Source organism: Lygodium microphyllum, chromosome 3 (genome assembly GCF_053477565.2).
Source record: "Lygodium microphyllum isolate KBCC chromosome 3, Lygodium_microphyllum_v1.1.10, whole genome shotgun sequence".
NCBI classification, from domain to species: Eukaryota; Viridiplantae; Streptophyta; class Polypodiopsida; order Schizaeales; family Lygodiaceae; genus Lygodium; species Lygodium microphyllum.
This window is the reverse complement of record NC_141137.1, coordinates 182,055,004-182,067,159: the sequence shown is the minus strand read 5'-3', so window position 1 is coordinate 182,067,159 and position 12,156 is coordinate 182,055,004. Positions and strand designations below refer to the sequence as shown.

At 42.1% G+C, this 12,156-nt stretch overlaps 1 protein-coding gene across 2 annotated transcripts in view; it reads left to right on the top strand.

Annotated features, from left to right (window-relative positions):
- GRV2 (DNAJ heat shock N-terminal domain-containing protein) overlaps nt 1-12,156 on the top strand; it is a 110,266-nt gene that overhangs the window by 59,348 nt on the left and 38,762 nt on the right. The window lies entirely within an intron of this gene.

Below are 12,156 nucleotides of genomic sequence, written 5' to 3'. Positions count from 1 at the left end.
GCCACGTCCCGTCATTGGCGCTTATTTGTGATGATGACCCAACCATCTCTGTATACTGCCCATTTTGGCTTTACGGATGCAGACTATGCTAGTCATGCGGATTGCAGAAAATCTGCTTTTGGGTATGTGTTTATCTTCACAGGAGGAGTAGTCTCTTGGATCTCCAAGCTACAAAAGTGTGTTGCACTGTCTATTACAAAGGCAAAGTATGTGGTTGCCACTGAGGCATGCAAGGAGGCTTTATGATTTTCACGTTTGGTGGGAGAGCTTGGCATGACAAAGTTACATGTTCTTCATTGTGATAGTCAGAGTACTATCATGCTAGCACAGAATCCTGTCTTTCATGTAAAGACGAAGCACATACAGATGAAGTATCACTTAATAAGAGATGTACTTGACAGCAAGAGCATTGAGCTTATCAAAGTGCATAGAAATGATAATCCTGCAGATCTTCTTACGAAGGGTCTTCCAATAGAGCAGTTTGCTCATTGCCGCCAGATGATGGGAGTTGGATAGATATATGTATTTCAACTTTGTACATACCTAGACTTAGCTGATTTTTTTCTCGTCTTAAGGCACATTGCCTTTAGGCGGGAGGTTGTTGGGAATAAAGGTCCATCGTGCCTTTTATATGTGCATGGGTGTGAACACACCCTTAGCACATTTGTACTTTCATATATGTGTGTGTGTGTGTGTATATATATCTATCTAAAAACCTAAAGAGGTACACTCATCATTGTACCCACAAGTTGTGCTCACTATCCTCTCTACTCTGCACTCTTTGTCTCTTTGCTGTTGTGTGTAAGTACTACATGTCTCGATCTTTGTGCCACAGGTCACAACACAGGAGGACATTGCGGTTTGTGGTTCGTGGCTGTCATCATCATTTTCCTTGTGCTACGACACTCCATGATTCAAGTCTTCATTATTCCATTCATCAAAGTTTCTTCTCTCTTCTCTTCTCTTCTCTACGTTTGCCAATTTCACTCCGTGTTCCTCCCCGCAAACCCTATTGTCTCGCGGGTACGTCATCTTTTGACACCCCCCTCCTAGGTGAGCTCCCTCCCCTCTCCCCTCTAAGTCTGTCAATGTAGTTTGATATCTCATCAATATAAAGGCCAAATAGAGTAGGTGAGAGTGGGCAGCCTTGTTTCACTCCAATCGTGCTGGTGATCTCCTTTGACAGCCCTCCTAGTGCTTGTACCCATCTACAAGAGGCCAAATCAGCATATGAAACAAATATAGATACATCTAAAACTTGGGAAACTAGCATGATTTCCAAGTAGAGTGAACAAAAACACAACCATAAAGAAACTTCCAGCAAGGAAACATTAAAAAGCTGGGATAGATGAACATTAGGAATATGAAAGATCTGCAAGTATGGCAATGCTAAGTGTGGAACTCAACAAGTTGCAGAGATACGAAGAGGACCAAAGTCATCTTGTGATGCCTCTTGTTGCTCTGTCTAGCTTAGCGAGGCTAAAGTGTCAAGGCTCAATTGCTTGATGGAGAGCTAGTATCATCTATATCCTTTGGTCATACCTCAAGCAAGATGTGGACCTATGGGCTGTGGGTGGTATAGTCTACTTCTCTGTGTAGCTCTCTCCAAGGTAACTCCCTATGGTTGATCCACAAGCCTATCTAAGATGTGCTTTGAAGTGTCGGATGTGGCTGCAACTTTGAAAGAGTCTGTATGAGTGGGCTGCCCTACATTTCCTAGATGCTACCCGTCAGACTACAAGAGGTGCTTTCTATGGCGAGTGCAACTTCAAGAGGGAGAGTCGCAAGGCAACACTGATTGGGAAAGTCTATCATCCTAGATATTGGTCCAAATCCCCCTCTGAATAGGCATTGAAAGCATCCTTTGATCTCACACTATAGACTAGACACCTTTGTAGATTGTGCTCCTTAGTCTTCACCTCAAGTTGGAAAAATTGGCAAATCTATTCCTTTGGGGAAGAGAATCTGCTGCATAGTGGCTGGTCTCTATCCTCCTTGGTGTGAGAATGATTGAAATTGGGCGATGCACATTGTACTCCTTGAGAGAGGTATATGTCCATGAACCTTGGGTAGATCGCAAAACCATGTAGGTATAGATGGAGAAGATATTGTCAATAGAAAACCATCCCAGGCGGGATCAGCGGGCAGCCGGCTGCAGGTAAGTGGTGCCATGTGGCGTTTCCTGTCCTGTTTCAGATAGGGAACACAGCAGGGAATATGTGTTTCCTGTTTGAAACGGGGCAGGGAACGTTTCACCAATTCGGAACACGGTCCATGATGGATTCATGCCGGGGACGGCGATTCCATGTGCCGGGGGGCCGTTCGGGCCGTTTCCTATCACTATGGCATAGATCCTTTCTGTATTTTCCACATACCACCACCAAAAGTAGTGAAGCAACCTTTGTTGTCTAGGTGCCCAACAAAAAGCAAGCTCTTCTTGATGCCAGGTATATACCTAACATCATGAAGAATCAATTCCTGACCATTTTCTAGAGCTAGGTGTATGGTGCCCATTCCTTCAGTGTCACATACATGATTGTTGCCAAGGTAGACTTTTCCAAGTTTACCTTCTGTATAAGTAGAAAAATACTCTAGAGATGGAGTTACATGAAAAGAAGCACCGCTGTCAACAATCCACGATTGTGATAAACCATCATGAGCTGACAACGAAACATCTATCACATCTGTTTTAGTGATATACATGTCCTCCACTATCATAGCAAGCAGATTTGAAAATACAACTAGCAAATCAGTATCTTTATCCTCTTCTCCTCGATAACAACACTAGATATCACATTTACTTTTTCTGTCTCTTTAGGGGTAGAGCTGCCATCCTTGTCATTCTTTTTACCTTTTGCATTACCGTGTTTCTTGCATTTTTGTTTCTTTTTAAAGTACCTGCAATCGAGCTTTTTATGCCCTTTGCGACCACATTGATAATAAGTTACATCTTGCTGTTTTTCCTTGCTTTTGCTGCGTTTTTTGTTTTTATTTGTAGCATTATACCTTTTTTTAGTTCTTCCTCTTACATAGGCTAATCTGTTGTTTTCCCCACTTGCCTTGCGTCTAATCTCTTAATTTAGAATAGAACCACACACACCATTAAATGTCAAGTTGGGGTTATTGCTCAATGACACAACCAATGCTTCCTATGAATTGGGCAAGGCCATGAGCAAGAAGATAGCCCTCAATTTAGGATCAAAAGCTAGCAAATCTCCATCCTGTAACTAACTCAAAATACCGGTGAAAGCGTTCAAATGCTTTGAGGCAGGCTTGGACTTATCAAGCTTCAAATTGACCAACTTCTGCATGAGATGTACCTGATTGACAGGAGTTGTATTCTCATAAGTAGGCTTGAGTTTCTCCCAAACTACAAAGGCAGTATCACGCCCCTTTATATCAACCAAGATATCATATGTGACGGCCATTTTAATGTAAGTAATGGTCTTTTTATTCATTTTAGCCCAATCCTCATCTGACAAAGTAAGAGGCTTATGTTCTTCTAAAGCATCATCACAATCCTTTAGAAAGAGTATACCCTGCATACGGTCTTTCCAAAGATCAAAACCATTGCCATCGAATTTATGAATCACAAAGAGATTTTTTGTGTTAGACGTAGATGCATTGCCAGCCATCTTCAGCAATACACAACTGCAATAAAGGGCTGAATGCTTTCAGCCAATAGCAAGGTTGCTGAATTGTAACATCAAGTACACACTCCTTTTTTTTTCCAAGAAAAGAGAACTCTATTAATAACACCTCGGAGAAAGTCCCCCTAAGGTAAATACAAAGTACAAGAAACTTTGTGAAGAGTAACTAAGTACATCCAAGATACAACGGTTGTGTAAACAACCAATTTGATGGGCTAAAGTGCCAGACCATCTGAGGGATAGTGTGAAAGAAGGTGTTTGAATCCCAAATCCTTAGGAAAGCCTCTCTTTTCTTCCTCATCCTCTTAGAGCTGCCCTGCAAGTACACACTTGTACTTCCAAGGTGTTCAAGAAGCAGATGTTTAGCTGCAAATTCCAGTCTCAAGTACTGATTACAGCATATGCACGAATCAAATCTGATACATTTGTATTAAGGACAGCTCCCACTTCAGTAATACATCACCAAAATTCCCAAATGCACTGAGCCAAATGCTGTATTTACCACTGTTTCACCGCATAGTGAGTATTCAGCAATACATGTACCAAGAAAAGCTGCCCTTTTTCAACATTTGAAGCATCCAAAACTCAAAAGACTCCCACTTAGCAGTTAATCTGCTGCAAATTTCATTGTCCAGCCTCAAAAGGACTCGAAATACATCACCAATGTGAAAAGCCCCAAAATTTGTGCAGTGAATCTTCTCCAATTGCATAAATACATCTTCCTGAGCATCAAGTACGGGCTAATGCTGCAGAAATTTCATGATTTCTGCAAAAGCCCCAAAATTCGGGGTCCAAGAGTGCACAATTTCCAAGAAATTAGCTCAAACAAGCAAAAAATTTCACTTGCATCTAAAAGTCCCCAAAATTTTTGAGACCCGTGCAGTCAATGTTTGCAATTTATGGTTTAGAAATCATTGAATCATGTGTTTGACTCCAAATTTGGAAAAAGCCCCAAATTTTAAGTAGCAAATTTGCACATATTTACGATTTGTGCTTATGCGTGTGAAAGCTCGGAAGGGGAGAAATAAAAAAACTGATTTTTTTTCAGATTTGCAGGGGGCCATTGACCTGTCCGCCACGCACGCCACGTACACGCCCGCCAGTTGCACGCCACGCACGCCTCCTGTGGCTTCCGCGCTGACCTGGAGCACCACAGTGCCCATCACCCTGGACTTCGTTGCGTGCAGTTCTTGTGCGTTGGTCCTAGTCATGAGCAGGTCTTGTCTTCGACCTTCTGTCCGACTTGTTGCCCCATCTAACGCCTACACTACTTGCTAGTGTGTCGCATGGGCCTGGTGATGCAACCTTGGACCTGAATCTTAAACGAGTTGTTTTGTACATGGATACTCTTGGCTACAAGGGCTCAGGAAATAAAAATGTCTGCTTTGGGAGTCGTGTGATGTGTAGCTCTACTGTCCAAAAGCCAAACAAGTATTGATGTGCTTAGCTATGATGAGTGGGCCTTTGCAGGCACCTCATTAGGAGGCAACTTGCATATGTGAATAAGACTCGCATCTGATGTCTTTAAAGAGATGATGTGGGCCTTTGCAGACCAGTCAGACAAATCATTTGGAGTTGAGTAGTTCACGTGCTATGATGATTGACTAGTGGCAATGTGGGTGTGGCCTCACCATTGCCCCTACTGAGGGTTACTACCACTCTACTTTCCTTGTCGGGGGTTACGTGATTGGAGTACGGGGGTCTGATTCTTGGATTTGGGCTGTGTGTCTCTTGCCTTAGATTGACACTCATTGTCATAATGGCGAGTCTTTTGACAATGTTGATAATACCTATTCTTCTTAGGTATGTTCAACCATCCAGGTTTAAGAGAAGATTGAGTGTTTTCTTGGGATTGGCTAGCTCTATTTTGATTTTGATTTTAATTTGAGTTTTGTGTGCCCTTGCCCTGTTTCCCCCTTTCAGAAGATGCAACTAGAGCTCTCTCTATTGAGGATGTGTTATAAAATTGATTGAACAACCATGCATAATGCAACAATTGATACTCAAACTCATAAAATGTGGGCATGTGAGGCTATGAAATCACCTGGTGCACAAAATGAAAATATTTTCGTGACAATCTCTTTTTGTCACAGCAAATGTACCCCCTACTGTTGGTGGACCAGTATTGTACTGATCAAACACGACCAGTGGCCAAGCTTGTAGACCCCACTGTCCATCTGTACAAGGATACCTCGAGACAGCCTTTTGATGCTTATACCTATCGTTCTGGTGTAGGAAAATTACTTTGGTTGATTCATACTAGGTCAAATCCTACATTCTCAATTACTTTGCTTAGTCAGTATTTTAATATACCTAGAATGTCTCATTGGATTGCTTGTCTTCAGGTGTTAAAATATTTAAGATGTATCTATAATTATGGACTAACTTTTGGTCATGGTTTATGTTGCCAAGGGTATACTGCTTTTGATTGGGTGGGAGATTTTCACATCTGGCGTTCCCATGGAGGCCACCTCTACAGCTTGGACACGATACCTCTCTTGGGCTATCCATAAGTAGGAGATGATGGCTGCTTCCACGGCCGAGATAGAGTATCAAGCTCTCTTCGATGATACTACGGAGGAACTTACTGGCGGCACTTCAATTGCCTTGCAAATCGCTTACAATTGTCTACCACAACAACTAGAGTGCCATTGTCCTTACGACCGAGCAATCCTATCATCACCCCTCAAACACGGCACATGGCAGTTTACTATCATTTCATTGGAGAGCAGATTGAGCTAGGCACCATTCGCCTAGAGTCTGTGTCGTCAAGTGATAACTTTGGAAATATTTTAATGAAGGTGGTAGTTAACCGGATGATTCTACAGTACCTTCTTTTGTGGATTGGTTTAGGTACATCCTCCTTTACTTCTTCCGATTGACGAGGAGAGAGTGCTTTCCTCTTATTTCTCCTTGCAGTTCGAGAGGGGATGGGTTTCTCTTCTTGATAGTGATAGTGATGATGTTTACAATTTTTCACTTTCAAACATTTATTTATGTATTGTATATTATGGACATTTGTAACTTTATATGTATTGTCAGGATGACATGATTGTGAAAGGGGCGCTTGGGCAAGTGAACAATTTCCTTATGACGGCACTGTCCACATGACACCGTTGCATCGCATTTTGCACAAGCATGAATATTTGCATCTTTCTTTGCATTATCCCATACATTGGCATTTTTTCCATATAAATATGCATCTGTGCACATTTATTCTTTTTCGGTTACCCTTGGAGTAGTCAACTTTGAATTTACCATACTCGTAGCGTTGCACAATGGCAATCTCCAAAGGTAATTTTTTCCTATGCTGGCTTTGCTTGCTCCGGTCACTTTGCCTCTCTCTCCATATGATTGGCGCATGCACATACTTAGAAATCCCTAGGCACTTATCCTAGTAGTATGTGGGGTTGTTTTGCTTGTTTTATGAAGATAGTGGAGCTATCCATTCTTATGTTCCTGTACTTTGGGGTACATTGACTCAGTGGGACGAAAATTGCTTTGAAACCATCACTTAATGCTAAATATTTTGAACAAAGTACAGTAAAAGCCTTAAATAAAAACAAACAAAAGAAAAAAAGAGAAAAGAGCAAAATACAAAGTCCACTGTTGATTCCATCTGCCTTTACAAGACTTGGTAGGCCCTTGGGCAGCCAACAAGCACCCTTGGTCTGATGCCCTAGCCTCTCTGGGGTGATCACTTGGACTCCCTTGGTAAGCTTACTATCGCCTTTGTAGTCTTGGTAGGTCAGTGGTCAGCCAACGTTCGCCCTTTGTGCAATACCCTAGCTACTTTGGGATGAGATGTCTTGGGGAAAAATAAAATAAATATCAAGGGCTTATTTCTCATGGCTTGGTTTTGGGCCTGAGAGGTGATGTTGAGCTAAAAATGCATTAGCTTGACTTAAACAATCCCAAAACACACTGAAAAAAGCGTGTTATTTTAAAAAGAAACATGATCCTAGAGAGTTACTATGTCCCACATGCAAAACCCAAATTTGGGTGCCCCAAACTTTTTATAAATAGACATGCAGCCTACCACTTTGCCTTAATCTCGTTTTTGCAGGTTTAAGAAGCTATATCTCTGCTATCCACACCTCATTTGCAGAGGACATTGCGGTCAGACCACCTGTCTGCACTTGTCACCTGGTACCCTAGAGCTGTTGCCAATTGCTTGAGTGTTGCGTTTGATAATAATGTCAATATCTGGTTCTATGGCTAGCAATGTGGAGCTATTGCCTACTGCCTGAGTGATGTGTTTAATGCTGACGTCAATATATTTGGTACTGTTGCTAGCAATCTAGAGTTGTCGCCATGATCCTCTCTCTCCTCTACAGGCTACGTTTACAATTTCTAGCTATTGCCCTGATCTTCTGTCTTCTCCACAGCTGCATTTGTACGCAATAGTTGTCACCCAGTTTTTCGCTCTCCTCATGTACCTGCATTTTTAGTCTCTCTCTCTCTTGCACTACCATCTATATTAGATTCAGTCTTACTTGCTGTGTTTGCTAGTTTTCGACACTCAGAGACTACCTTTGCTACGATTTTGGATCAATTCGGAGTACAACACACTCTACAGCTCATGATCTCTGCCTTGATCCTAGAGATACAAGAGTTTGAGGTTCAGTATTCATTGCATAGTGTGTTTGCTACATAAGCATTGTATATTCAATATTCATTCACTTCATTATTCACTGTGTTCAGTGTCTATGAGTTACCCTAACCCTAACCCTAGCTATGTTTTGTGTTTATTAATCTATGCTTTGTCGTACCATTGATTTTGTGTTTTTTGCATTTCTTCACAGGGGTAACCTTCCCCAAATGTGCATTCGTACCACTTGGATGTGGAAAAGAAGAGATTCTCAAAGATATGCCTATGTTTTGTGAATCCCTCAGTGTAGTGTGGAATGTCACATGTGGTGACATAAGTGAAGAAGTGAATGATGGAAATAGAGATGCAGGAGAAGAGAAGGGTGGGATCGGTGGGAATGAGAATTGAGGTGTGTAAGAAGTGAATGTGTTAAAATGAGTTGAAGAATCATCAAATTCAAAATGACCTTGAGCAGCAATAAATGAATTTGAAGGAAAAGATTGAGAAGGAACACTTACGAGAGATTCTTTCATATACAAAAGTACCCATCTTCTTTGGGAGGCATAAACCAAGAATTACTTTGGAGATGTCCTTCATTAAGAGTATCTTCCTTACCATTCTCAAAAGAGGAATCAATTTCAATAGATTGAGAAGTAGAAGTAGACATACCTGACCTAGGAGTAGAGAAGAGAAATGAAGAAAGTGGTGTGTACTCTGTGCTAATTTCCACATGGGTATGGCTTATCCTTAGCAGAGATTCCATCCTTCTTGCATAGTCAATAGACCGGTGCACCAAATCTAAAGGGGAAAACACAGGCTTATCTTCAATACATTGTTGAGCTCAATGAATCAAAATGAGGTCATACTCAGCTTGAGTGATCTCGTAAGGTCTTTGGACTCTATGGTAGTCCAATGTCTCTCCTCTCATGCTGAAACTTTGTGGGGCAAGCTGAGAGACCCACTCCTACTCATTTCTTGACATGCTTGGTTTGGGAGATTGAAGTGGTGGTGTTGTCTTCAAAGTCACCTCCGCTTATGTTATTCTTGCTTCTAAGAAGAGATTTACAATCAAGGAGAGTACCTAGCTCTAATACCATGTTAAGAAATGCCCTAACACAGAAATGCAAATACAATTGTACGACAAAGCATAGACTAATAATAGAACATGGCTAGGATTAGGGTAACTCAGAAACAATGAACACGATGAATGATGAAACGAATGGATCTGAATAGAATACGATGCTGAATGCAGCAAACATACCATGCAATGATGAATAGTGAACCTTGAACTCTCGTGTCTCAAGGACCGAGGCAAAGATAATGAGCTGGAGAGTGTGTTGTACTCTAATGGATTCGAAAATGTAGTAAGGCAGCCTCTGAAGGTGTCTGACAGCAGCAAACATGGCAGAGTGGAGCTAGATCAGTGTCACACAGCCAAAGATGAGAGAGAAAACTGCAAACACAGATGGTGATGGACCTGCAACAGTCAAGACGGCAACAAATGATGAAAATGCAGCAGTCCAGGCTGCATGTACAGCAGCAGATCAGTCAGAAACTGAAAATGCAGCTATGGCTGGAGTAGACAGATTAGGGCGACAGCATTTATGACTGTACAGCAGCTCTGGGACACATGGAATATTGTAAACGCAGCAAGTACAGCAGTCGCCATGCTGTGTGGACCAGTTGCCAAGCTGAGAGGAGTCTGGAATAGCAAGATATGGCTGACCAGCAGGAGCTAGATGATGGATGATGACGATGGACGGCTTCGGCAGAGATATCCTCCACGAATGGGGTGTGAACAACAAAGCATCGGCACCTGCAAACTATAGAAACAAGATTGGACTAAATGGAGGCCAGACTATCTATTTATAGAAAGTTTGGTTCTTCCCAAATCAGGGTTTGCATGTGGGACACAGACACACTCTAATATCACATTTCTTTTAATAAAGTTTGGTAATATTTATTGATTAAGCATGTTTTGGGGCTGTTTTAAAGAAGCTAGCGTACCTTTTAAAGATCACTAGTAATATAAATGACCAAATAATCATGGTCTTATTTGACAATGTTTCTACTCACAATTTTCTTTCTTCTTGACTAGTATAGAGACATCAACTCCTTGATATTGTGCTAAGAAATGCACTTAGCCACTTAAACAGCCCCAAAACAGGCTTATTTTAGGCTTATTTTAGCCAAAACCCTAAAACGGGGAGTGGATCGAGAAAGTTAAGTGGGAGAGGATCTAGAACCCTAATTTTCTATAAATTGGCAGCCAGCCCTCCACTCTTTCACAATCTCGTTTTTGCAGGTTTCAGGTGTTACCAGCTTGCTACCCACACCCCGACCACGGAGGACATCTCAGCCCTTACTGTCCATCACTGTTCCCTACAGTCCGATGCGTGTTTCCAACCCTCGACACGCTGATTGCTGCTATTTCTGCCTGGCGACTAACTGCTGTTCATCTGCACTGTTGTCGTACAGCCTGCCACCCCAGCAAACTACTGCATTTGCAGGCTGCAGCTGCTGCCCTGACAGTTTTCTCTCTCGTGTTTGCAGTCGCTGCAATCTTTCTCTCCTGCAGGCTGTCCTGCCTATGTTTTCAGTCTTTCTCTCTCCTACAGGCTCCGTTTTTAGTCTTTCTCTCTCCTGCAGGCTGTCCTGCCTGCGTTTTTAGTCTTTCTCTCTCCTACAGTCTCCGTTTTTAGTCTTTCTCTCTCTTGCAAGTTGCCCTGCCTGCGTTTTTAGTATTTCTCTCTCTTGCAGGATTCGTTTTTAGTCTTTCTCTTTCTTCACTGCTGTCTACATCAGATCCAGCTTCTCACTGCTGCGTTTACTGGTGTTCGACATCTGGAGGCTGCCTTGCTGCGATTCGGGATCTGTTCGGAGTACGAGACACTCTCCAACGCATTATCCCTGCCCTGATCCTAGAGATACAGGAGCTCGAGGTTCAGTATTCATTTACTACATAGTGTGTTTGCTGCATGAGCATCGTATTATTAGTAGTCATATCATTTCATTTATTCACTGTGTTCATTGTCTCTGAGTTACTCTAACCCTAACCCTAACTGTGTTCTTTTTATCAGTCTGTGCTTTGTTATACGCTTTCTGTTTATGTTTCTGTGTTAGGGTATTTTTCTTCACATGGTATCAGAGCCTGGTACTCTTTGAGAAACCTAGGCCTTTGATCTGAAAGCTCTTTGCAAGAAGCAAGAACAATAGTAGGTTCAAATGACTTCGAGCACATTAATACCGATTCAGTCTCTCAGATTAGCCTATGTCGAGAACCGAGCGAGAGTGGGCCGATCAGCTTGCTCCACAAAGTTCCGACATGGTGGGAGAAACATCTGAGTACATGGAAGAAAAGATAGGCAAGCTGACCTCTGAGGAATATAAACTGATTATAGCCTATCGACAAAAGAAGATTGAGGAGCTCGACGGAAGGATTGTCCTTTAAGAAAAGCTTCTAAATGAAGGTATGCATGGATTTCACTCTTCAGATGTTGCACGTAAGTCTGATGATGTTGCAGGGCCGTCGAGACCTCCATCAGGGATGGGCCCCTCTCTTGGAGAGCAAGATCCGGAGTATGTTCCATTTTTTCAGACTCTTCCGTCCTCTCCGGTGCAAGGTACTTTTGATTCGTCTTTTGTGCCTTCTTCTTTTATCTCTTCTGTTTTGCAATATACTGGTAGAGATCATGTGGAAGAAAGAGTCCAGTCTGTTGACTACGGAAAAGGTCCTCTAGAGGACTAATTCTTGTATGTTAACACACGTCGCGGGGATTATAAGAAAAAGCGAGGTAACTCTTCTTCTGTCCTTCCTTCTTTTCCGTCTACTTCACATAATCATAATGAATTTGGTGTTCCTTTTAATGAATTTGGTGTTCCTTTCACTTCATTACATGGTGTATTATCATCTTC